This window comes from Hyperolius riggenbachi, chromosome 4, assembly GCF_040937935.1.
Source record: "Hyperolius riggenbachi isolate aHypRig1 chromosome 4, aHypRig1.pri, whole genome shotgun sequence".
Lineage (NCBI taxonomy): Eukaryota > Metazoa > Chordata > Amphibia > Anura > Hyperoliidae > Hyperolius > Hyperolius riggenbachi.
In genome coordinates this window covers 443,597,824-443,624,700 of record NC_090649.1, presented here as the reverse complement: position 1 = coordinate 443,624,700, position 26,877 = coordinate 443,597,824, and the positions used below count along the sequence as shown (strand labels likewise).

The following is a 26,877-nucleotide window of genomic DNA, read 5'->3' as shown; positions in this document are numbered from 1 at the left end:
AAGTGGGTTACCCTGGAAACGCCCGCTCGATCGAGCGGCCTTTCCATGTCAGTTCACGGAGGGTGTCTCCGTGAACAGCCGGAGAGCCGCCGATCGCGGTTCGCCGGCAAACTGTAAACACGCGGGGAAGAAATCCCCGCTGTCTACATCATACGGCGCTGCTGCGCAGCAGCGTCGTAAGGCAGATCGGCGATCCCCGGCCTCTGATTGGCCGGGGATCGCCGGCATATGATAGGCTGAAGCCTATCCTACAATGCGCAGGACGGATATCCGTCCTGCGCAGCTCACAGGGGGAGGGAGAGGGACGGAGCGCCGAAAACGCTGCGGAGGGGGGCTTTGAAGAGCCCCCCGCAAAGCGCAGCAAGCCAGCGGCGATCAGACCCCCCAGGAGGACATCCCCCTAGTGGGGAAAAAAGGGGGTAAGTCTGATTGCCCTGGCTCTATCCTGATCTGTGCTGCGGGCTGGAGAGTCCACGCAGCACAGATCAGGCAAACCACCCCTGGTCCTTAAGTGGTTAAAGGGAAGATCCGCGCATCTGAAAAAAAAACAAACTGCACTCACCTGGGGCTTCTTCCAGCTCCTGGCAGTCGATCGGTGCCCTCAGCGAAGCTTCTCTCCCTCCTGGCGTCCAGCGGTGAAGAAGCCGACCTCGCCAGGTCGGCTTCCGGGTCGGCGTCATGTGCGTTCCACGGCGCGGGTCACGTGATGTACGTGAGGTCATCGAGTCTCTACTGCGCAGGCGCGCAGTAGAGACCCGATGACGTCTCCACACCACGTGACCCCCCGCCGTGGAGCGCACGGAAGCCGACTTGGAAGCTGACCTGGAGAGGTCGGCTTCTTCACCGCTGGACGCCCGGAGGGAGAGGAGCTTCGCCGAGGGCACCGATCGACTGCCAGGAGCTGGAAGAAGCCCCAGGTGAGTGCAGTTTGTTTTTTATAGTACCGTGAACCTTCCTTTTAAGGCTAAGTAGTTCATCAACGATAGGAACCAAATGTAAACATCACAAACAGAACTCAGAGGCTTTTGAGCACAGCAGATTGTCCAAATGATGGTGCTATTATTGAAGAAAAGTTACGACCAGATGTATGAGGCTGGTTTGCTGGCATGCTTTAATCCTTACTTGCTAGTAAGCTGCCCCTGTGTGGACGGATTACAGACAACTCATTCCAGTCCCCAGCCTGTGTCTCATGACTCTACAAGCAAGGTGTGTGTGTGTGTGTGGGGGGGGGGGGGAATCTTTATTTGCTAATTTAAAAGAAAAACAGTAAGCTATCAGCTTGTAAGCCTTCTTCAGACTCTATTCCTATTGACTGACAGTGTTAGAACAGGACCAGAAGTCGGTAGAGAGAATTTTTTTCAAATATACAGTAAGTGTCATCTAGTTACATTAATTACTGGGGCTCTTGCAAGGATTGTGAGGTACTTATAGCAGATAGATAATATCCTTGGTTTACTTAAAGGGACCCAGAGCAGACGCCGTGGGTATGCATATGAGCATACCCACAGCTATCTGGGAAAGAGGAGACACTCACCGGCCCGCGCAGCAGAGGGAGGAGGAAGAAGCCAGGCATCCTGCACATGCGCAGAGATGATGACTCGCAGACTTCCTATTCCGGCTCACAGAACAACTTAATGTCAGAGTCGCCACCCTGTGAGCAGCAGTGCTTACATAATGGGCCGGTGAGTGTCTCCTCTTTACCAGATAACCGTGGATATGCTTATATGCTTACCCACGACGTTTGCTCAGGATGCCTTTAACACCTACATCATGTAGACTGAGGCTACATTCACAGTCTTATAACACAGCTTACCACACTGCAATGTTAATCCTATGGGACGTTCGCAGTGCAATGTTAGCGTCGCATTGTAAGGTGTAGCGTTATGCTTGCAGGGCGTTACCTCTAAACCCACACATTACCAGGCACAGGAAAGAACACTTTTCAATGCCTGTATGCTTTGCTATACCTACTGTATGCGGCAGTAACGCAGCGTTAATGTGCGTTACCACCTTTTTTTTGTGTTGCGTTGTAATGCTGCGTTGTGACTTTAACGTCACATTACAACGCAACATCCCACTGTGAATGTAGCCACAGACTGACATAGAGTGTTTTTTTCCAGACCCTACCCTGTTTACTTTACGATGCTGGAGCCTGGAAACAGCTAATCGCCGATCGGGCATGCACTTTTCATCCGATTCGATTATAATAATCGAATTGGATGGTCGATCGGCCACCAAGTTGCCTGATGCATGACCACTTTAGATGCTAGAAAAGTTGCCATTATGTTTATGAATATAAGCAAAACTCCTTGAAAAGTATATTCAAAAATGCAAAATTTGTTAAATATTCTTCACTGACAAAAAAATAAAAACAATAAAATAATGCCCCCCAAAGCTGATTATAATCAGGCAACCTGCAGCTGATACTATAAATGTTACAAAGATCCAATATGTTATCTTAGTCTAAGCTTCTAACACTCTCGGTCTGGGCTCCACCCACTCTCAGTCTAATGATGTGGAACTAAGCAGCAGTCACACCTGGCCTGCTGTTATCTCTCTTCACTCAACTGCTTCAGGTGAGGCAACGACTTTCTTAAAACAGGATTTTTAGATACAGAAAGGTGCTTTGGCACACATATAGGAAATGGTGCTGTCTCAGTGTTCTCCCCAGGCTCTTTTAGCCGGGTGCTCCACCCGGCTAGTTTTGGTTAGCACCCGGCTGTCATCAACTCACCTTCTCTTCTGCTGTAAGCAGAGTTAAGCAGAGAAGCGCCGGACCTGCATTCTCTCATCTAGCCCCACCCAGCTATTTTTTCATGCCACCCGGCTACTTTTTCATGCCACCCAGCTGGAAAAACTTTTTGGGGAGAACACTGCTGTCTTGTTTATTGCTACACTTGAGGCTACATTGACTGCTGAGAGATGGAGGATTCTTCTACAGACCTATCGGAAACAGTCGAGAAATGGTCAGTTCCTCAGTCATTGAGCGATCAGACATGGCAATAGCCGTCGATTAGTCTTGCTTGTAACATTTCATGTATTTGTACAAATGATTAATCAAAATAGCTAACGACTTGACCAAACTTGCTGTGAATATATGTACTGTATATAAATCTATGTGCACTGTTTAATCATTTACTGATTGGGAAAGTAATAGGAAAGATCGATCTCCTAACAGGTCGGCTAGAGATCCTCTTGTGTGTACCAGTATAAGCGAGATGCAGATTTGTGTGTGGAGGTGATAAGCAAAAATTCAGATATTCTTATCGCGTTCATTTTAGTGAAAATAATGTTAAATTCAACTTTCGAGCAAAAAATGGCATTGAAAATCATTTAATAAGTGTCGCGTTTTTATGCTAAAAATAATTTTTTTTTTTTGCATTTCCGCGTTAAAATTTTTGATTTTTCGCATATTCAATCATTTTCACCATATTGCAAAAGTACAATGTATTTTTTCAAAAAATGTTCTCCTAATCGAAAATGCCATTTTTCATGTGAAAATTACTTTGGCCAAAATGTGCGAGCAACACTGTTGAATATAACTCAGTCTGAATGTTTGGTAAGTACAGATCTGGATCAGCAGGGATATGTGAGAGAGCAGGCTGGTGTTGTACTTTGTTTTCTGGTTGAACTCGATGGACGTATGTCTTTTTGTAACCCAAATAACTATGTAACTATGTACAGGTTGGGTCAGGCCTCATTATACATGAATAAGTCTGTGGTCAGACTCAGGATGGATCTCCAGTGTCCAGGAAAGTGCTCTTTGAGCGTAGAATAAAAATTACAGTTCATTTTCCACAGCTGATTAGTCACTGATGGGACCATATGAAGGGGTGAAGGGGTATAGGCTAGGGTAGGATATAACTCATCCCCTTGTGGATGGAAAATATGAGGCATCTCTATCCTCTGGTCTGCTGTGGTCCAGGTAGTGGAGACTGTGTGGGAAGGTTGCTAGGTGACAACCAATCACAAAGCCCTCAGTGGATAAAGCAGCTTCTAGTAGTGATGAGAAAGGTCATCATGGGATCTCTCACCTCATTGGCTGTGTGCCTCGTGGCTAGTCATCAGGCCACTCTTGCATCATGCCCTTGTTTATACGTGTGTTGCAGCATGTGTGTGTGGTGTGTGTGACGTGACACATCACACTGACTGTACAGGATGAGGAATTACTGTATTCTCGCTTCTATAGATGGAAAATCCCTCTGCATGCAATCTGACATTTCCTTGTGAATAACTCATATTGTGCGGGAATGGAGGGGTCCATTCAACTGAAAAAACATCCAATAAACAATAATTTTAGTTATTGTATGTGCTGTTATAAATGAATGAGACCTGTTCTAAGGAGGGAACCCGGCTTAAAGGACACCTAAAGTGAGAGGGGTACGGAGGCTGCCATATTTATTGTCTGAAAACCTGTAAGGAAAAAAGTGCCCCTCAGGGGTATTTACCTCTGGATCCTAATGAGGCTTCCCCTGTTCTCCTCGTCCAGCTCCATCCTGTGTTGGGACCTCCGGACAAAAGAAAACAAAAACAATCCTGTTGCGGGCAGGCCCAGTAGTGGCTTGCCGCTCAGGCTCCAGTGGAAATTGCCGAGCCCGATCAGGTCCGCTCTACTGCTCAGGCACAAGGCCTCTGCATCTGCACAGTAGAGCGGACGCCAACATGCCATCTGCCTGTACTAGCTGACAATCAGTTCGGGGCCACCAAAGGTCCCCTTTGTCAAGGCACAGGACAGACTCTAAGCCTCACACTCACCATAACGACCCAGGAAGATGGATCCAGCAACGGCTCCCTCATGATGAGCTTCCAGCGATTCATCTTCCTGCCAGCGGGTCACGCGACGTTATACGAATGGAGCGAACGGAATGTCAACCGATCGCAGTACATTACACGGCGGATCTTAAAGATCTGATTCGCTGTGACAGTCTTTTATTATCGTGCGATGCTAAGCCACATTCACTTAGGTACTCGTGCACCTGTACCCAAATCACGACGTCACGTAAATGACTGCTGGTCGCTCAAAAAAAATCACCGGTTGTTGGGAAAATCGACGGAAAATTGCGAGGTGGGTACACAGCTGTAGAATCATTTAGAATCTGTCCTGTGCCAAAGGAATACTGTTGGGGTCGGGAGAAAATGAGTTGAACTTACCCGGGGCTTCTAATGGTCCCCCGCAGATGTCCAGTGCCCGCGCAGCCACTCACCGATGCTCTGGCCCCGCCTCCGGTTCACTTCTGGAATTTCAGACTTTAAAGTCTGAAAACCACTGTGCCTGTGTTGCCGTGTCCTCGCTCTCGCTGTTGTCACCAGGAGCGTATTGCACAGTCCCAGACCATACTGGGCCTGCGCAGTACGCTCCTGATGACATCAGCTGGAGCGAGGAGTCTGGTTTTCAGACTTTAGAATCAGAATCAGAATCTTTATTTTCGCCAAGCACGACTGGGTCGTGCCCGGAATTGGTCTTGGCACGTTCCGTTTATAGTCTGAAAGTCCAGAAGTGAAGCGGAGGCGGGGCCGGAGCATCGGGGAGTGGCTGCGCAGGCACAGGATGTCTGCGGGGGACCATTAGAAGCCCTGGGTAACTTCAACTCATTTTCCCACGAACCCCCTACAGTATTTATTTAAGGGGACACTTGGTGGCCCTGAAACAATTATCAGCTAATACGGTTAGATGGAATGTTGTATGTGTACGGAGCAATAATTTCTGTTCCTTGCTACTGGGTCCAGCACCAGCAACACTCCTGCTTAAAGGAAACTTGAGACAGAAAAAAATAAAAAAAAACTATACAAACCTGGGGCTTCCTCCAGCCCCCTTTAGGCTGATCGATCCCTCTGCATTCTCCCAGGCTGCCTGGATCTTCTATTAGATGCCCCATTAACTCTGTGAATCAGGGCGCATTGCACATGCCCGGCCACTGTGCCAGTGCCAATTGGCCCCAACTGGAGGAATTACTGGGCCGCCTAGCGGAGGATCCAGGCGGCCTGGGAACACGGCTAGGGACCGATCCGCCTGAAGGGGGCTGGAGGAAGCCCCAGGTATGTGTGTGTGTATATATATATATATGTATTTAGGTCTCAGGTACACTTTAAGTTGTGCAGTCTTCTTGAGTTGATACACACTGAGCACCCTGCATGGGATAGAGTCAGCAGGGCAGGCAGAGGTGAGGGCTGTGGCTGGCCTCATTCTGCTGCTTCTAGGCATAATCCTACCATCCAGCTCTGGGTATGCAGAAAGCAATGATCAGACATAACTATAGATCACAGATGCGTGAGTAAAGCCTCATACACACAGTACAATTTTCCATCAGATCAACGTGTGATCTGATAAGAAGTTTCATCTTGTGTAGACATCCAAATTGCTCCCGATAAATAATGCAATCAATTTTGCATTGGTAACTACCCAAAATCGATTGGAATCCGATCGGACAGGTGGGAAATGATCTGTTCAATCCGTTGATCTGACGGAAAATTGTAAGGTGTGTACCCAGCTGACTTTCCCATAGGAATGCACAGCAGAGGGGGAGTGCAGGGAGCATGGAGAGCCGTGGGTAAGCTGGCAGCAGTGCTGGTGCACAGTGCAGTGCATACATCAGGCAGCCGGCAGTCCTCACAACTCCTCAGAGAGACTGAATCACTGATGGATTCATTTGATGACGATGATTTGATGTTCATTCAGTGAATGTATGATTTAGGTCTGACCATCTGTTAATCACTGGGTCATATTGGAAAGCAAACAGTGTCTCTTCCATTTGTAAATGATACCGGAGGAAACACATCCTCCTTCTCTGCTGTCACTTTTTCCACTTTTCCTGGCCTCAGGTAGGTAATAATTACCAGTGACATTACCAGGGCCAGATGGGCAGCAGAGTGACGCATCATTGCCTAGCGAGTCACACATTAGTACCTGGAGCTCCTGCTAATACGCCACACATGTTCTGCAGGGGCGCCAGGGATGGTGGGTGTTACAGAAAACAGGTTCTCTTATCAGAGCTCGGAAATGACGTGCACTATGGAAGTGCCAGCAGATGCTACATTCAGTAGTTAGTTGCTGGGAACACCCGATACTTTTTTTGCTTTCGATTCTCCACTCAATCGATTTACTATTCGATTTTCGGATCGAGCAGAGAATCTGACATGACGGAATTTTATCAATCAAAGGCATCTATTGGAACGATTCTACCGCAAAAATGAAACGTGTGTTCCCAGCATTAGTGTGAGATATCACATGGCAGGATTGTGGTGCAAGTTCTGGGCTAAGCCCATGACAGGGTGGCAGATTCAGTGGTCATTGCCCTGGAACAGGTATGCAGCACATCACTGCCTACATGGTTATACAAGGTCAGTGACAGGTCAACTTGTTGGTAACTGTTGGCAGTATCAACATAATTACTTTAAAGGGAATCCGAGGTGGGGATATTTGTAAAAAAAACATGCTACCTAATCCGTGGGGCTGGCCGGATCAGGTAGCCGCAATCCCCGCCGCTCTGCTCGATATCAGCCACTTTCATTTTCCGTGACCCCTGGGGTCATGATGCTGGAAGCTGTGCTCTGTGTGTCTCACGCAGAGTGTAGGGAGGCGGGGGAGTGGCTGAGGAGAGGCAGAGCTGCCCAATGGCAGCTGTGGAAGGGGAATCAGGAACGCCCCTAGTGGGCAGTTTGCAGGAGGTCTTCTGCTAGGGACGCCCCTACCCCTTGAGATTGGCGGCAAGCTGACAAGCACAACGCGGCACAGGGGGGCAGAGAATGGCACAGAGGCATATCATAGACCAGGGAACATGCCTCAGTGTCCCATCTGGCCCTTCCTGTGCGGCCTCAGGTTCACTTTAAACTGCAGTATAGTAAAGCAACCACAAGATGTCACTGTCTATAGAATGATGTGGTGATCTCTATGGTATTGTGATTTCCTAAATTCGCTCTGTGTTCCTCTCTGTCCTACGTAAGCATTACCTGATGGTGGGGAATGATTTATCTCTGCATGTTTTTCTTCTTGTCACACTAGGTGCCTATCTGCATGTACAGAACACTCTGCTCCATCAGTAACACCAGGAGATGAATAGCTGCCCTGGAGCTTGTGCCTTTATTTAGCAATGGTAACACCCATATATCATTCTCCACAATGCACAATATATATAAGTGGTGCTCCAGATTTACATCCCAGCGTCCATCTTCTGCTCCCGGCTGCCTAGTTATCCAATGTTTGTGTCTGCAGGTATCTTCCTCTTCTAACTGGCTTAAAATCCTCACACCCGTTATCTCTATGGTTACAGCCACACCTCCTCTGTCGCTAAGTACGGATGGTCACAAGACTCAGTAGTATCCGAGTTTTGTGATTGCACTAAAATTTGTGTGGTATTCTGATTTCTGTAGTAAACCACCACATTCAACACATGATTGGTCCAATACTACTGAGTATTTCCAAATTTCGAGTGTTGTGATTGGCTTACAATCGAAAATTTTAGTCCAATCACAGGGCTCGGAAATACTCAGTAGTATGAAGATGAGTGAAACAAAGCGTTGGCCCTGCAGTACAAACTAGAGGGTTGCAGCTGAACCATCCAAGGCCAGCTTGCTCACCTATTAACCATGCCTTGCCTGCTCTGACATAAAGAGTTTAATATCAACATCGGAGGAAAGAGACGTGCGACAATTCAGAAAGGTAGGTGCACATGCCGGTCCTGGTGGGTGGGCAGTCAGTGGTGTGGGGGGTGCAGGGCGCAAATGCCTGATGGGCGTTTCATGCTAGTAACGTATCTAAGTAGAAGCGCTATTCGCACACAACGGCCATCAGGCAGTTGCGCTCTGCACCCATCTCCCCACTGACTGCCCACCAGGACCGGTATGTGCACCTACCTTTTTGAATTGTCGCACAATTTTGCTGATAAACTTTATATCGTGGATTAAACCGAAATGCTTGCAGTGCCAACTTTCGTCTCTTTCCTCCCATGTTAATACTCCGTAGTATTGGACCAATCAGAGAATGTGGAGGTTTACCTTGAAAATCGCATTACCACGGAAATCCCTTCATTCATCCTCTTTGTATTCTGCAGCTATGGAAATGGCTGGGGAAGGGAACCCTCAGGACTGGATGGCCATGTCTAGGTATCTAACCATCTCCAGAGAGTATCTCATAACAGACGTGTCAAACCTGAACTGCGTTAATGAACAATTATCTGCAATTAGTGAAGATTTCACCCCTTACCTGGGCCATATCAGATCATAGTAAGAGTTGCAGCGAGCTGTGACTGTAGTTGAAGCATCCACATCGAGAGTTTTTACTAAATAAGTCCAGGACTGGCTGAAATATAACAATGTTCTCACTGTAGGAGCTTGCAATCATCAGGCCATTAGCCTGCAATCAGATAGCTACTAATTTACTAAGCATTCAGCAACTCTTGCTATGGTCCACTATGACCCACCCAGAACTGAAATCATTTACCTTCTTATAGCAGGAAAGTTATAATGGTACAGCCCAGGTTTGCTGGTTACTCCTCACTGGAGATACTGGCAGATCTTTGGAGATGTGTCTGGCCTATGGAACACTGCCACCTGCTGGACATATTGATATGTGGGTCAATTGAGGGCATCAGTTCATAGATAATTCTTCAAGCTAAAAAGGGTACAGTGCAGGGCAACTAAGCTGGTGAGAGTCACAGTGGAGATATAGGAGAGAGATGAATGGAGTCACACTGAGGTGTATGTGGAAAGTTATTCAGTATGAAGTCACCACAGAAAACATGAGGATACCTCCAGCAAGTAGAGAGTAAGGTCACTGCTGCCCAGTTAGAGAAGGTTCTTTTCTGTAAGAGCTGTAATGATGTAGAGTAGTTTTCCTTGGGGAGTGGTTTTAGCAGCTACAGCAGCTTGTGCATAAGAAAGGATTGGAGCTCCTTCTGAAAAAAATTAATTGTTTGTAGGACAACCACTCCCTCTGCAGAGCAAACATGGTGCCAGGAACAGGTTCATCACACAGCAGAAAATATGGAAGCAAGTCTAAAAGGGTCCCCATCACAATGGAGCTCAGTCCTCCAAATGACAAGGGGACGCTAGCGTGTACATGTAATTAAAGTGTACCTGAGATGAAAGTAAAGACGCAATGGGCCAGATTCACAAAGCGGTGCTAACAGTTAGCACGCTGGTGAAAAGCCCTTTATCATGCCTAAACTCAGTTTAGGCATGATAAGTTTAGGTGTGATAAGTTTAGGTGTGATAAGTTTGGGCATGATATGTTTAGGTGTGATAAGTTTGGGCATGATATGTTTAGGTGTGATAAGTTTAGGCATGATAAGTTTAAGCACCAACTGGGTTAGCACCGCAGTGCACAGCTGATCAAAAGTTTTGCGCTAGCAAAGTCTGGTGCACTTTGCATAGAGTTTAATGGCGCTGCTTTGCATGCGGGACTTTGCAAGCGATCTAAACTTATCTAAACTTATCATGCCTAAACTTATCACACCTAAACTTATCACACCTAAACTTATCATGCCTAAACTGGCTTTTCACCAGCGTGGTGCAATGGTTATCACGCCTAAAGTCTCTAACTGGGTTAGCACCGCTTTGTGAATCGAGCCCAATGTGTACATATAAATTATTTTGTTGATAGATCATTACTAATTTGTGTCTACTTGGAGGAGGTAAGTCCACCTCCACCTCCTCTCTTTTTAAACATTTTACCTTTTTTTTTATCCTACTGGCACCTCTGTTTACCTTTACATTGTACAAGATGGTGGAGGGGTGATACCCCTTTTCTGATCTATAGAGAACGACTTCTTAATCCTGAGTGGGGACAAGTCTAATCTCTCCACCTGCCTATACAGTGGTTGCCTGAGTGGTAACCCTCGTTTCTGAGTATAATGATACTTACTTTTCATTATCTCACCCATAGCCAGTACATACTACACTATATTGGGCTCTTGGTGTCCCCTTTTTTATTATCTGATCAAAAAAAGATGCATCTAAAGGATACCCGAGGTGACATGTGACATGATGAAATAGACATCTGTATGTACAGTGCCTAGCACACAAATAACTATGCCGTGTTCCTTTTTTTCTTTCTCTGCCTGAAAGAGTTAAATATCAGGTATGTAAATGGCTGACTCAGTCCTGACTCAGACAGGAAGTGACTACAGCAGGGTGCCCACACTTTTTTGACTCGCGAGCTACTTTTAAAATTCCAGAGCTCAAGAGATCTACCAACATTTAAAATAGCCAGGTATAGCTGCCCTTAATATAAGTAGCTACGCATAGGTGCCCCCGTATAGAAAGCTAGGCATAGGTCCCCTTATATAGCTAGGCATAGGTGCCCCCCATATAGATAGCTAGGCATGGGTGCCCCCATATAGATAGCTAAGCATAGGTGCCCCCCACATAGATAGCTAGGCATAGGTGCCCCCCAAATATAGATAGCTAGGCATAGGTGGTCCCCCATATAGATAGCTAGGCATAGGTGGTCCCCCACATAGATAGCTAGGCATTGGTGTCCCCCACATATAGATAGCTAGGTATAGGTGTCCCCCACATAGATAGCTAGGCATAGGTGTCTCCCACATAGGTTGCTAGGCATAGGTGGTCCCCCGCATAGATAGCTAGGCATAGGTGCCCCCCAAATATAGATAGCTAGGCATAGGTGGTCCCCCATATAGATAGCTAGGCATAGGTGGTCCCCCATATAGATAGCTAGGCATAGGTGGTCCCCCACATAGATAGCTAGGCATTGGTGTCCCCCACATATAGATAGCTAGGTATAGGTGTCCCCCACATAGATAGCTAGGCATAGGTGTCCCCCACATAGGTTGCTAGGCATAGGTGGTCCCCACATAGATAGCTAGGCATAGGTGTCCCCCACAAAGATAGCTAGGCATAGGTGGCCCCCCATATAGATAGCTAGGCATAGGTGGTTCCCCACATATATAGCTAGGCATATGTGCCCCACACATATAGATAGCTAGGAATATGTGCCCCCCACATATAGATAGCTAGGCATAGGTGTCCCCCACATAGATAGCTAGGCATAGGTGGTCCCCGATATAGATAGCTAGGCATAGGTGGTCCCCCACATAGATAGCTAGGCATTGGTGTCCCCCACATAGATAACTAGGCATAGGTGCCCCACACATATAGATAGCTAGGCATAGGTGCCCCACACATATAGATAGCTAGGCATAGGTGTCCCCCACACAGGGCCGGATTTGTACTTTTTACCGCCCCAGGCCAACTATACAGTCTGTATGGTTGTTATCTCTGTATGCCCCAATGAGAATTCTACTTACATTGGTTGATTGAACATCATTGGATGTCACAGACAATAACTATTTCAGAAAGACGCGTATAGATTATAAGTTATGTTTTCCTTAAGAACTTTTATGTTATATGTACCATCTTGTTAATGATGGACCCATTGTGTCACCATGAGAGGTAGGCTGATGTTTACCTGCAGGATTGAGCTCATAGGTCTTGCAGGGATGACACAAGTACAGGACAGAGAGTTCAAAGGTTAAAACTGTCCTTATAGACAGTTATATGGCTGCATAGAACAGCTTTACAGCCCCTCACTGAGCCGCCCCTAAATTTCTGGTGCCCTAGGCCATGGCCTATGTGGCCTTGCCAGAAATCCTGCCCTGCCCCCACATAGATAGCTAGGCATAGGTGGTCCCCGATATAGATAGCTAGGCATAGGTGGTCCCCCACATAGATAGCTAGGCATTGGTGTCCCCCACATAGATAACTAGGCATAGGTGCCCCACACATATACATAGCTAAGCATAGGTGCCCCACACATATAGATAGCTAGGCATAGGTGCCCCACACATATAGATAGCTAGGCATAGGTGTCCCCCACATAGATAGCTAGGCATAGGTGGTCCCCGATATAGATAGCTAGGCATAGGTGTCCCCCACATAGATAGCTAGGCATAGGTGTCCCCCACATAGATAGCTAGGCATAGGTGGTCCCCGACATAGATAGCTAGGCATAGGTGGTCCCCGACATAGATAGCTAGGCATAGGTGGTCCCCGACATAGATAGCTAGGCATAGGTTCCCCCTCACATATAGATAGCTAGGCATAGGTGTCCCCCACATAGGTTGCTAGGCATAGGTGGTCCCCCACATAGATAGCTAGGCATTGGTGTCCCCCACATAGATAGCTAGGCATAGGTGGTCCCCGACATAGATAGCTAGGCATAGGTGGTCCCCGACATAGATAGCTAGGCATAGGTTCCCCCTCACATATAGATAGCTAGGCATAGGTGTCCCCCACATAGGTTGCTAGGCATTGGTGTCCCCCACATAGATAGCTAGGCATTGGTGTCCCCCACATAGATAGCTAGGCATAGGTTCCCCCTCACATATAGATAGCCACGTGTAGGTGCACCCCATATATAGATAGCTAGGTATAGGTGCCCCAGTCATATAGATAGGTGCCCCCTCCCTCCACCAGCTGCCGCTCTCCTCCACCCCCCTTCACTCACCCTGCATGCCCGGAGGAGCATGCAGCACTGAGACATCTGATAGCGGTGACCAGCGGTGGAGAGGAGAGCGGAGGGTAGCGGCGTGTATACAGGCAAAGCACTTCCTGTATACACGTCCTTACCCACCGCTCTCCTCTCCACTGCAGATTGTCGCTAATCAGGTGTCAGTGCTGCACGACATGCAGGGTCAGCGACGGGGTTCCGGACTACATGAGGAGGAGAGCGGCGGACAAAGAGGAAGTGGGAGGGCTGGGGAGGAAGGAGGGGGGCATGACGCGGCGCTCTCTTTGCCTCTCCCTATTGGCTGTGTGCTCTGTGCTGCTCTGCATAGGGCAGCAGAGCAGCACAATCAGACAGTACGCCGGCGCTGCATAGTCAGCGTCTGGCGTACTATTTTAAAATGCCGACGCAATCTACCCAGCAGTCCTTCGCGATCTACTGGTAGATCGCGATCGACGCATTGGGCAGCCCTGGACTACAGTATGACCCTCAATGATAAGAAATTCCAACTATAAACTACACTTTCCTAGCAGAAAATGGCGTCTGAAAGCAAGAAAGAGATAAAAAGGGGAATTTCTTATCAGTGAGGGTCACACTATAGTCACTTCCTGTCTGAGTCAGGACTGAGTCAGCCGCTTACATACCTGATATTTTACTCTTTCAGGCAGAGAAAGAAAAAAAAGGAACACAGCATAGATATTTGTGTGCTTGGCACTGTACATACACATATCTATCTCATCATGTCACTGCGGGTATCCTGTAAATCTCTCCACACGCACAATAGATTTTACATAGATTTCAGCGTGAAAACCAAGAGTAAAAGAAACCAGAAAAAGAGGAGTTTAACCACTTCAGGACCATAGGCTTACACCCCCCTAGTGACCAGGCTATTTTTCACTAATTAGGCCACTGCAGCTGTAAGGGCTTGCTGCAGGGCCTCACAACTCAGCACACAAGAGATTCCCCCCCTCCCCCCACTTTTTCTCACCAACAGAGATCTGTTGGTAGGCTCTGATCCCTGCTGGCATGCTTTTATTTTATATTCACCCCGCCCTCCCTCCCTGCACTAGCCATTGACAGCAATCGCTGTCATAGGCTTCAGCCTATGATCGCTCCGAAGCCTGCCATATCACACGGCTGTCCCCAGTACAGCACTGTCATAGATCACAGCGCTGTACCATGTAAATAGACGGCGTCTAACAGTCTCCTAGCGGCCATTTCTGCAAGGAGGCTGATGACAGAGCGGAGCTCCCTCAGTGATGCGGAGATGCGCGTGCGATCTCTGGCAAAACACTCCCCCAGGACTTGACACCAATTGGCGTTAGGCGGTCCAGGGGAAGCCACTGTGTTCACGCCCATCGTCGTGACGCTGTCGTTAGGAGGTTAAAGGGAACCTGAAGTGAGAGGGATACAATGCACATTGCCTGGCTGTCCTGCTGATCCTCTACCTCTAATACTTTTAGTCATAGCCCCTGAACAAGCATGCAGCATTTCAGGTGTTTCTGACATTATTGTCACATCTGACAAGATTGGCTGCATGCTTGTTACTGGTGTTACTCAGACACTACTGCAGCCAAATAGATCAGCAGGGCTGCCAGGCAACTGGTATTGTTTAAAAGGAAATAAATATGGTAGCCTCCATATCCCACTTCAGGTTCTCTTTAAGAGTCCACTCCATTCCCACTGCACATGTTCCAATCCATATTTGAGAACACCCGCTGTCAGTGAATCGCAGTGACATACTGCAGTGCCCATTAATGTGATGCATTGTGACTGGCACACACATCGCATGCTACGTCTTACTACTGCAATTGTGTTTGTTTCACACTGCATTTTTTTCTGTTCTATTACATTGCAAAACAAAAGATTGCTTTCTTAAAACAGAAAGTATTTGCAATAATTCAGGTTGGAGACAACAATGGGTGATTTCCATATTTCAGCAGTGATGCATTGTGGGAGACATCTCGGAGCTCACTCCAACTTGAACTATTGCAAATACTTTCTGTTTTCAGAAAGCAAACTTTTGTTTTTCCAAAGCATTTTAGTAAGGGGGCTTTTTGGTCCATTGTAGCCCCTTACACACTCCAATGAGTTCTGGTTCACCATGAGCTTGCTGGGTACTCTGTAACTCTGTATTGCAGACTGACCAAAGCGGACTATTACACTTGATCCGGCTACAGAAGCTGCCAATGGGAACCGAGCCTGAGGGTTGGCGAGTGCGTCTGGAATTACACATCAGAGTGCAGAAATCACTGTCCCTCAGAGGGCACACAGCGTAATGTCACTGCCACAGTCTAAGCCTGATGCCATACCTCCCAACTTTTTTGGGATAAGAAAGAGGGACACTTTTAGACACGCCCCTGCAAGACTTCTAACCACGCCCCCACCACGACCCTCACCATGCATATCAAAAAGAATTCAGAATCAAAAGATGTCGTTTTTTTCATTCAATCCACACTGGTCCTTTCTATCGTCAGTAGTTTTTCTTCATTTTTAACATTTGAAAATAAGAAATATATTAATTTAATTGATGGAAATAAAGTTTAGGGGCAGTTAGGCCTTATTCACATTACAAATCGCTAGCACTGAGCGATTTGGTTAGCGATCTTAAAAGTGCCTTTAAAAGCGCTTTTTGCTAAGAAAAGCGATGTTGTGGAGCGATGATTTTTTTTATACTTCCCTACGTCAGTCAAGAAGTGAATTCTTTGACCCGGAAATTAATAAATACAATGTATTTATTCATAAAAGGGCTCAGGAAATCGCAACTCAAAGCGCTTTGCAATTTCCCTATACTTTCTATTGAATCAGAAATGCTCTGAAAATAGTGCAGGAGCCGTGTTTGCGATTCAATAGAAAGCGCATCGCTCATGTAAGAACCCTCACATTAAGCATCATTGCACTAGCGCTTTTAAGGTGATTTTTAATATCGCCAGTGCTTACAAAAGAGCCAAATCGCTCTTAGTGTGAACAAGCCCAACACATTTTTCAGTAGAAAAATACATGTACCCTCTTTCCCTGAAAATAAGACCTACCCTGAAAATAAGCCCTAGCTGGAATTTAGTGCAAGCTTGTAATATAAGCCCTACCCTTAAATTAAGCCCTAGCGGAACTTAAGGAGGAGGAAGAGGCAGCCAGTAAGTGGGGACACAGCAGTGCAATGCTGGTTGGGCACCCGTCCTGTAAGCCCAGCACACAGCCAGGTTATCAGCTGTGTGCATAGAAGACAGGGCAGGTGCCTGATTACTAAAGTAGCATACTTTCAAATCGATGAACATGACAGTACAAAGGCACAGGTAATGTTCTGCTGAGAGACACTTCCTAATGGAAATTTAAGACATCCCCTGAAAATAAGCCCTAGCACATCTTTAAGAGCAAAAATTAATATAAGACACTGTCTTATTTTCGGGGAAACACGGGTATTTACAGAGAACTGTGCATGAGTCCTGAAAGAAGGAAAAATGAGGAAGAAAGAGGGACAGAAGGATTTGGTTCCCAGAGGGACTGTCTGTCCAAAAAAGGGACAGCTGGGAGCTAGGCAGATGCCTGGCTGTTATATATGTGTGTCAGGTAAACTCTGATCCTCCTCTTCTGTGAAGGTGTGCAGAGGAGTCACTGCTGGCAGCCGCCCCACACAGAGCGCTGTTGTTATCGTGTCAGGTTGCCGCGTCCTTTGCTGTGTGTGTGAAATCAGTACGTGTGATCTGCCAGGCACTTCTGACTGCTGTTTTCCCTCCTCGCCCGCTAATCACGGTGCCAGCGTCTCTTTGTAATTAGCTTATCAAGCATCGCAGATAGCAGCTCTCGGGCAGGCTGGCAGTGCGGGTTCCAAAACAGGTCCCTGGAATCATTTCTCACACCATCTGCGGCAGATGTGCGATTTTCTAAACACCAGAGTCTGCTGTGGGGGGAGCGGCCGGTCAGCCTGACCCCTCTCGCCGTCCGAGTCGCACAGCTGCGGAGACAGACGGTGACATCCAATCCGTCCGAGGAGGATTCCGGCCCTCTCGGGGGACCCGGACATCACTAAAGTTACTGGAAACATTTCCCGCCAAGCCAAAATCTATCAAGGAACTATTCATTCCAGGGCAGAAACACAAGAACATGACGCCAGATGCACCAAATGTCACAACGCAGCAACGTCCCACATGCTCATCATATTGGATCGCGGGCAGGACTATATTCACTTTCATAATAAAAAAGTGACAACCACCCCAAATGATCTTATAACATTATAACTCTACAATAACGAAAATGCAAATGGCTTTGGTGGAGTTTTGAAGGCTGAGGCCCTTTAGGGCCCTTTTCCACTTGTAATCGCTAGCGTTTAAGCTAAGCGATTGCGATTCAGCAAGTTGCTATTTTTTGGGGGGCGATTGCGATTTTGCTATGCAATGCATAGCAAAATTGGGGTTAAAGATAGCGCCGAGCCGCAGTCGCGCTTTAGTAAAAACTGAATTGCGGGAGTGGAAATTACCTACCGCGATTCCTATGTTATTTAGCAAACCCTATTGATTTGCGATTTAACATCGCAATCGCCACAAGTGGAAAAGGGCCCTTACTGGGGTTTAAATAACAATTGTGAGCTTTCTGCAAATTAAAAAAAAACATCTTTAATGTGAACCCGAGGTGAAAATAAAAAGTGATATTGACCCCCCGACTCTTAGAGGATGCATGAGGTGAAATTAAGAATTGTTCTTTTACTTACCCGGGGCTTCTTCCAGCCCCCGTAGGCTTGTATGTCCCTCACCCCCTCCTCCTCGCTTACCTGTTAGCTGTTCGCCCCGCTCCTGCAGCTGAGTCGTGCAGTACCGTGCATGCATTGGCCTCCGTGATCGTCCGTGAGGGGTGGAGGCGCCCATAATCACACTTCCATGACCGAGAGTGTTCTGTGGCAATCAAGGACGCACGCTACTGGGCCAACGTATGCCCAGTACTGCACGACTCAGGTGACTCAGCTGCAAGGCGAACAGCTAAGCAAGGAAGAGAACGGTGAGGGACATACAGGAAGAAGCCCCAGGTAATGCAGAAATGCAAATAGCGGTCTGCACCCACTATGCAATATTTGTATTTCCGCAAGCCAAAATTTAAAATGCTTGCCGGTAATCTGAGCCTCTGGGCGCCGAATGTAACCTGTGTTGCCGCATGTTGCGGTTTTGCGGTAGAGGTTTAGGATGGGGCTTAGGGTTAGGCACCATGGGGGGAAGTTAGGCACCACTAGGAGGTGTCTTAGGCAGGGGCGTAACAATAGACCCTGCAAGGGATGCAGCTGCAGGGGGACTTAGAAGCCACAGGGAGCCCTGTCCTAAGAGACTGACAACTAGAGTCAAGGAGAGAAAACACTTTCTGCCCTCTGCCTAATTGTTCTAATGACTGCATCTGCTCAGCCACTGATAACAAATCATACAAAGTTTTGTAGACCAAGATTTGTAGACTGTCCCTATTAAGTGTGCAGGGGAAGGGGGCCCCATCTAAAGTTTTGCAGGGGGCCCAGTGATTTCTAGTTACACCCCTAGTCTTAGGGTTAGGCACTACCAGGGTGGTCTTAGGGTTAGGCATCACCAGAGGGGTCTTAGAGTTAGGCATCACCAGGGGGTCTTAGGGTTAGGCACCACCAGGGGGTCTTAAGGTTAGGCACCACGGGGGGGGGGGATCTTAGTGCTAGGCACCACCAGGGGATCTTAGGGTTAGACACCACTAGGAGGGGTCTTAGGGTTAGGCACCACGGGGTCTTAGGGTTATGCACCACCAAGGGGATCTTAGGGCTAGGCACCACGGGGTCTTAGGGTTATGCCCCACCAGGGGGATATTAGGTTTAGGCACCACTAGGAGGGGTCTTAGGGTTAGGCACCACCAGGGGGTCTTCGGTTTTAGGCTTTGGTAGAGGGAGGGTTCTGTGTGAGAGTAGGGTTAGGTTTAGCCATAGTAAAATATCGGTAAATATTGCCAATATTTTACGGAATATATATATATATTTCGGAATTCAGTAGTAGAATATCACTAATTTTATCGAAATTCTACTATCAGCAATCCCCTGCACCCTTTTTTCCAGGCGCCTTTTTTTCATGTACGCGACTCCAGTATGGCCGGATGACATTATCCCCATACAACTACTAAGAAAGCTTTGCCGCTCACATACACAGCAACCTCAAAATAGAGCTGTGTAGTATGTATAGTATTTAGGTCTACTGTGTATAAGTGTGTACACAGTGTGAGTGAGTGTAGTGTATATATCTCCTAGAGAACTGAACAGGAGGAAAAGCATACAATGTCATCAAGAGCTCATATACTGGAAACAAATGCAGTTTGAAAGTCATTGGGAAAAGAACACATATCTTCCCCCAGTGTGGGGTGTAAGACAAGGCTGCAGCCTGAGCCCAACTCTCTTCAACATATACGTCGCAAAACTGGCCTCTGCACTAGATGCCTCATCAGCACCAGGACTCACCCTACATTGCACAGTAGTGAAATTTCTCTGTTATGCAGATCATCTTTGAAGAAATGTAGCTCAACATGGAGACTCCCCATCAATTTCTAAAGTAAACCAAAACCATGGTGTTACAAAGGAAAAACACAAAGTCAGCCCAGAGCTCACCATTAACACTGAACGACTATCAGCAGAACTGACACATATACCTACCTTGGTCTGGAAATCAACCAATCTGGAAGCCTTAAGTCAGCCATAGAGTCCCTAAAAGCCAAACTATGCCAAATGTTCTATGCCATCACGAAAGACCTGTACCACTTCAAACCACCTGTAAAGATCTGTCTGAAAGTTTTTGACAGTGTCATCACCCCAATATTACCCATACGGAAGTGAAGTATAGGGCCCCACCAGCTGCCCAGATCAATCGAAGTGGGAATCTAGTTCATAAGAAATATTTCATCTGGAATTCTGCAAGTATCTCATCCAAGTCCATAGGGGCACCTCAAACATTGCATGCAGGGTTGAGCTGGATAGATTCCCATTACTGCTTGAAATACAGAAGGGAGTGTTACCCAACTGGGCCCATCTACAGAGCAGCAGCCTTGATTCACTCCACTATAAAGCCATGCAGCACAATGAAAACCAGGAAAAGCCATGTGCCCTGAAAGGTGGTTGACTCCATGTTCACCCCAAATCCTCATCCACAGGGCCTAACAAGAGATCAGATTAAACACACCAGAGCCAAGAGAAAAGCAGACTGTTGATTGACAGGAACCTGCGGCCATGGCAAGCCTGCAGAGACAGGTCCTGATGGTGTTTGATCAAATTGAGAGGAGGAGCAGTCTTATTTAAGGTAAAACAAGGCTGTCACCTTCAACCACACTTTGAAAGACTCAGCCACCATTAGCAGTCATGTGCGAACGAATCTGCTAGACACCATACACACACAGATTCATGTGCTGTAGAGAGATCTGTCCCTGTCTATGGCAATTATGACAATTTCATGCACCGCTGTCAAGCTGCACACACTCAGGCTGGCGTTTATGTCTTGGGTCAGCCACGGTCTTTAGGCCAAAACTACGGGAACCCCCACACACAATGCAATCTCACACGGGTAGCAATGAAACAACTGAGAATACAATATGGCACTGTTCCGTAACACAATACACTACAGTATCTCTCTAGGAGATGTAAATTCTCTGCTTAGTACACAGAATATTAACTTATTGAATACAGATTTAATATTCCAAAAAGTGGAACAAATGCAGAAAGAATATATAAAAAAAATATTTACAAAAGTAAAAGTGACAAAGACAGACAACAAGGCATTTCCTCATCAAAATAGAAAGCAATAAAACAAAAGTCAAACTTTACCTAGCGTAAGGTCTAATTACTGGTGCAGCAGCACACTTCTGACGATAGATCAGGGTATTTCTTGCATTCTCCAGAAAACACACACATAGCTCCCAACTGTCCCTCTTTCGGAGGGACAGTCCCTCTTTGGGAGCCCTGTCCCTCTTTCCTCCCCATTTGTCCCTCTTTCGGAACTTTGTCCCTCTTTCTATGTAAATATATATATTTCTCTACTAAAAATTTGTTTATTTGACTGTAAACTTTATTCCCATCCTTTAAATTGATATATTACTAATTTTAAAATGTAAATATGAAGGAAAATGAACCAGGATAGAAAGGACCAGTGTGGTTTGAAATATAAAACATCATATTTTTCTTATGAAATCTTTATGGTATGTGACTAGGGGTGTGATGGCGGCGTGATTAGGGGTGTGCAGGGGCGTAGCAATAGGGGTTGCAGAGGTAGCGACCGCATCGGGGCCCTTGGGCCAGAGGGGCCCCGAAGGGCCCTCCCTAAACTACAGTTTTAGCTCTCTATTGATCCTGTGCTCATAATAATCATTTCTATAGATACTTTGAATAGTAGTTATCATTAACAAACTGTTCCCCATTCCCTTATTGCACCTCTTGACACTGTAGTTGCCAGTGGCAGGTTTTGGTGCACCATATCAATTGTTATGTATAGAGTGCTTGGGGGAGGGGGGGGGGGGCATTGTAAAACTTGCATCGGGGCCCACAGCTCCTTAGCTATGCCACTGGGGGTGTGGCAGGGGCATGGCTTAAGTGTCCCTCTTTCTCATCTCAAAAAGTTGGGAGGTATGCATACTATTACTGAATCTGAGAGCTGGTTCTTATAGGAGGAAATGTACCCCGGGTTACCCAAATCCCCTTCTATTAAAAGGGTGAGATCCTCCTTGGTATGCAAACATCAGAGTTCCCTGGACTCTGCATCATCAGCAGTCTCCATACACAACACCCCTCCAGTCTTCTCATTTAGGTGAAGTGAATGAATCGGCTGGCTAGGTGATATATTTAAATGTCATTATAGCAGACTTCAAAGGAGATGCAAATGTATATACTTTGCATAGCAGAGGGAATGTCCATTATACTCCAAAGGAAATGAAATACAATGCATACCATTGAAACAATGGTGTCTACATAAGGTCACACAAGATGGCTTCCCCATAAGATAAGAGTTAAAATGGCTACCATGTCCTGTATACCATCACACTGCATATATAATTGCTTGATAAATGGAGGAGTGAAATAGAACAGTCACAGAAGCTAACCATATACCAGTTCCTACAGAGAGACTATAAACTGGACCCATACCTGGAAAATCTCCAAAACTCCAAAGAGAGGCAAGATTTGAGTCGCTACAGACTTAGTGCTCAGAACCTGGAAATAAGAGTCTGCAAGACACAGACAGACATACAAACCCAGGAAGGACAGACTTTGCCAGCACTGTGACCAGAGGACACTGGAAGATGGCTCACTTCTTGCTGCATTGCCCCAAATATACTGCAATTGCTGGACCTTATCCCAGATTTTGGCTCCATGGAGGGTGAGAGGAATTTCTACATTCTACTGGAAGAAGAGAAAATCACAGTGACCATCGCTGCACACTATGTCACAGCAGAGACTGAGAGTAGCTTAAAATGAACTCTAAATATGAAAATGTGCACAGACTTCCTACCAATTGCAACTCGATCCCACCCCCTTAGACAATAAATCTAATTTGAATTGAATGTGTGTTTGTGTGTGTACAATGTGTGTACACTGCATGTGATGTGTGTGAGGTGTGTGTGTGTGAGGTGTGTGTGTGTGAGGTGTGTATAGTGCAGAGCTCCCTTCTTTTGGAGAGACAGTGCCTCTTTGGGAACTCTTTCCCTCTTTCCTTCTCATTTGTCCATCTTTTAGGACTGTTGTACAGATTTATGTAAATACAGTGGCTTGCAAAAGTATTCGGCCCCCTTGAAGTTTTCCACATTTTGTCACATTACTGCCACAAACATGAATCGATTTTATTGGAATTCCACATGAAAGACCAACACAAAGTGGTGTACACATGAGAAGCGGAACGGAAATCATACAGGATTCCAAACATTTTTTACAAATAAATAACTGCAAAGTGGTGTGTACATAATTATTCGGCCCCCTTTGATCTGAGTGCAGTCAGTTGCCTATAGACATTGCCTGATGAGTGCTAATGACTAAATAGAGTGCACCTGTGTGTAATCTAATGTCAGTACAAATACAGCTGCTCTGTGAGGGCCTCAGAGGTTGTCTAAGAGAATATTGGGAGCAACAACACCGTGAAGTCCAAAGAACACACAAGACAGGTCCAAGACAGGTCAGGGATCAAGTTATTGAGAAATTTAAAGCAGGCTTAGGCTACAAAAAGATTTCCAAAGCCTTGGACATCCCAAGGAGCACTGTTCAAGTGATCATTCAGAAATGGAAGGAGTATGGCACAACTGTAAACCTACCAAGACGAGGCTATCCACCTAAACTCACAGGCCGAACAAGGAGAGCGCTGATCAGAAATGCAGTCAAGAGGCCCATGGTGACTCTGGACGAGCTGCAGAGATCTACAGCTCAGGTGGGAGACTCTGTCCATAGGACAACTATTAGTCATGCACTGTACAAAGTTGGCCTTTATGGAAGAGTGGCAAGAAGAAAGGAATTGTTAACAGAAAGCATAAGAAGTCCCGTTTGCAGTTTGCCACAAGCTATGTGGGGGACACAGCAACCACGTGGAAGAAGGTGCTCTGGTCAGATGAGACCAAAATGGAACTTTTTGGCCAAAATGCGTTTGCTATGTGTGGCAGAAAACTAACACTGCACATAACTCTGAACACACCATCCCCACTGTCAAATATGGTGGTGGCAGCATCATGCTCGGGGGGTGCATCTCTTCAGCAGGGACAGGGAAGCTGGTCAGAGTTGATGGGACGATGGATGGAGCCAAATACAGGGCAAACTTGGAAAAAAAACCTCTTGGAGACTGCAAAACACTTGAGACTGGGGCGGAGGTTCACCTTCCAGCAGGACAATGACCCTAAACATAAAGCCAGGGCAACAATGGAATGGTTTAAAACAAAACATATTTATGTGTTAGAATGGCCCAGTCAAAGTCCAGATCTAAATCCAATCGAGAATCTGTGGCGAGATCTGAAAACTGCTGTTCACAAATGCTGTCCATCTAATCTGACTGAACTGGAGCTGTTTTGCAAAGAAGAATGGGCAAGGATTTCAGTCTCTAGATGTGCAAAGCTGGTAGAGACATACCCAAAAAGACTGGCAGCTGTAATTGGAGGAAAAGGTGGTTCTACTAAGTATTGACTCAGGGGGCCGAATAATTACGCACACCCCACTTTGCAGTTATTTATTTGTAAAAAATGTTTGGAATGATGTATGATTTTCGATCCACTTCTCACATGTACACCACTTTGTATTGGTCTTTTATGTGGAATTCCAATAAAATTGATGCATGTTTGTGGCAGTAATGTGACAAAATGTGGAAAACTTCAAGGGGGCCGTATACTTTTGCAACCCACTGTATACTGGTATGTATTTTTCTACTAAAAAAAAATGTGTTTAAAGGGACTCCGACCTCAAAATAAAACGAAATTTGTACTCACCTGGGGCTTTCTGCAGCTCAGTGTAGGTCGGGAGGTCCCTCGGCGTCCATCTGGCTCTTCACCCAGGGCCTGGTCAGAAATGGCTCCCCGGCGGCTCCCAGCGACACTGGGCTCCTTCTTCCTGAAACGTCAAGTCTGTCGTCACCACGCCGGCCGCCTCGCAACATCACGGCAGCCGGCGTGACAGTACTGCGCGATTAAACCGCGCATGCGCAGTACTGTCACGCCGGCCGCAGTGATGACGCGAGGTGGCCTTTAAGGATCACCTCACACCAATGACCGTGACCGCGGCGGCAGCCCCAGGACCGCCTAACACCAAATGGCATCAAGTCCTGGGGCTGCAGTTTCCCAGGGAACGGCCGCGCGCATGCACGATCGTTCCCTGCCCGGTCGCCGATCGTGGCTAGCAGGCTGCTTGTAAACGTAAGGGGTAGAAATCCCCTTGGTTTACATGCGAACAGCGCTGCCGGGGGCCGCAGCGCTGTTCGAGATCGGCGATCCCCGGCCTCTGATATATCTTTCGTATGACATTTTTATGGTATGTGTGACTAGGGGTGTGCCAGGGGTGTGATTAGGGGTATGGCAGGGGGGCGTAGCTTAAGTGTCCCTCTTTCTAATGCTGGATACACACGGTGCGTTCGCGCACTCGATTTTCCCGTCGATTCGTTTATTTCCAACATGTCCGATTTGGATTTCGATGGATCGTTAAGTCGATTCGGCATACTTTAACGATCCATCGAAATCTGTTGGAAATAAACGAATCGACGGGAAAATCGAGTGCGCGAACGCACCGTGTGTATCCAGCATTATCTCAAACAGTTGGGAGTTGTGTATAGAGTACAGTGTACACGTGGAAGTGTTAGTGATTAGGACGTGCCAGAGGTCGCGCAGAGATGAGGATTAATCGGATGTACATTACAATCGTGCAGCATCTTAATTATTATCCTTGTTTGTAATCTTCCCTGGAGGGATTGGCTGCCATTATTATCAGATGCAGCAGAGAGTAGTAATGAGGAGAGCAGAGATTAGAGGATAATGTTGCCACACTAGAAGCTGTTATCATACATCACAGATTACTGTCTCTTATCTTATAGCAGCTGCCACATCAGCACACTCTCACCTTCTGCCTCACAAAGTTCTGTATTCACTATCACTTTATTCATTCTTATTTCCTGGTCACTTCACCTGTGTACAGGTCACTGCATGTCACACCACCGGTGTATAGATCACTGCATTTTACCTTGCCTGTGTACAGGGCCGATTTGCACATTTTACCACCCAAGGCCCATTGTCACCAACCCCACCGCCCAATTCCGGTGCTTCCCTCATCCTGTGCTGTTCTCCCCCGTCCTGTAACGTACTTCCCTGCCACGGACCGGTCTGTGACCACTGCCATTTACATGTTTGGCAATTTATCTGCCTAAGTGTGTTAGCGGCTGCCCGCCCCTTTCTTCCTGTTACCCTAGGCCATGGCCTTAGTAGCCTTGCCTCAAATCCAGCCATGCCTGCGCACATGTCCGGTATGCGTCACATCTTTGCAATAAGCAGACTTTCCTTTTATCCTTTTTATAATGAATCCATAGTGGTTGGGCATGTGCGTCATGGTGGCACACCGGCTACCACTCTTACCTTGCAGCGCTAGGCTCCCCTCGTTCATATCCTGACCGGGACACTATCTGCATGAAGTTTGTATGTCTCCCTGTATTTGTATGGGTTTCCTCTGGCTACTCTGGTTTCCTCCCACACACTAAAAACATACAAATTGGTAAAGTGGCTCTCTCAAAATTGTCCCTAGACTACTATAGGAATGTAAGAAAATGCCTATGGTAGGATTAGAATGTGAGCTCCTCTGAGGACAGTCAGTGACATGACTATGTACTCTGTAAAGTGCTGCAGAAGATGTCAGCGCTATATAAATACATAATAATAATATGTTAGGATATTAGATATTAGACTATGGCATTTTAATGATAACAATAGTGTCTGTGGTCCCC

General features: G+C 46.7%; 1 long non-coding RNA gene across 1 annotated transcript; it reads left to right on the top strand.

The window, feature by feature from the left end:
• Nucleotides 1–8,003: 8,003 nt before the first annotated feature.
• On the top strand, nt 8,004–22,987 carry LOC137504343 (uncharacterized). Its single transcript, XR_011019467.1, has 2 exons — nt 8,004–8,090; nt 22,548–22,987. It is a non-coding gene; the product is annotated as an uncharacterized lncRNA (long non-coding RNA).
• Nucleotides 22,988–26,877: the final 3,890 nt, after the last annotated feature.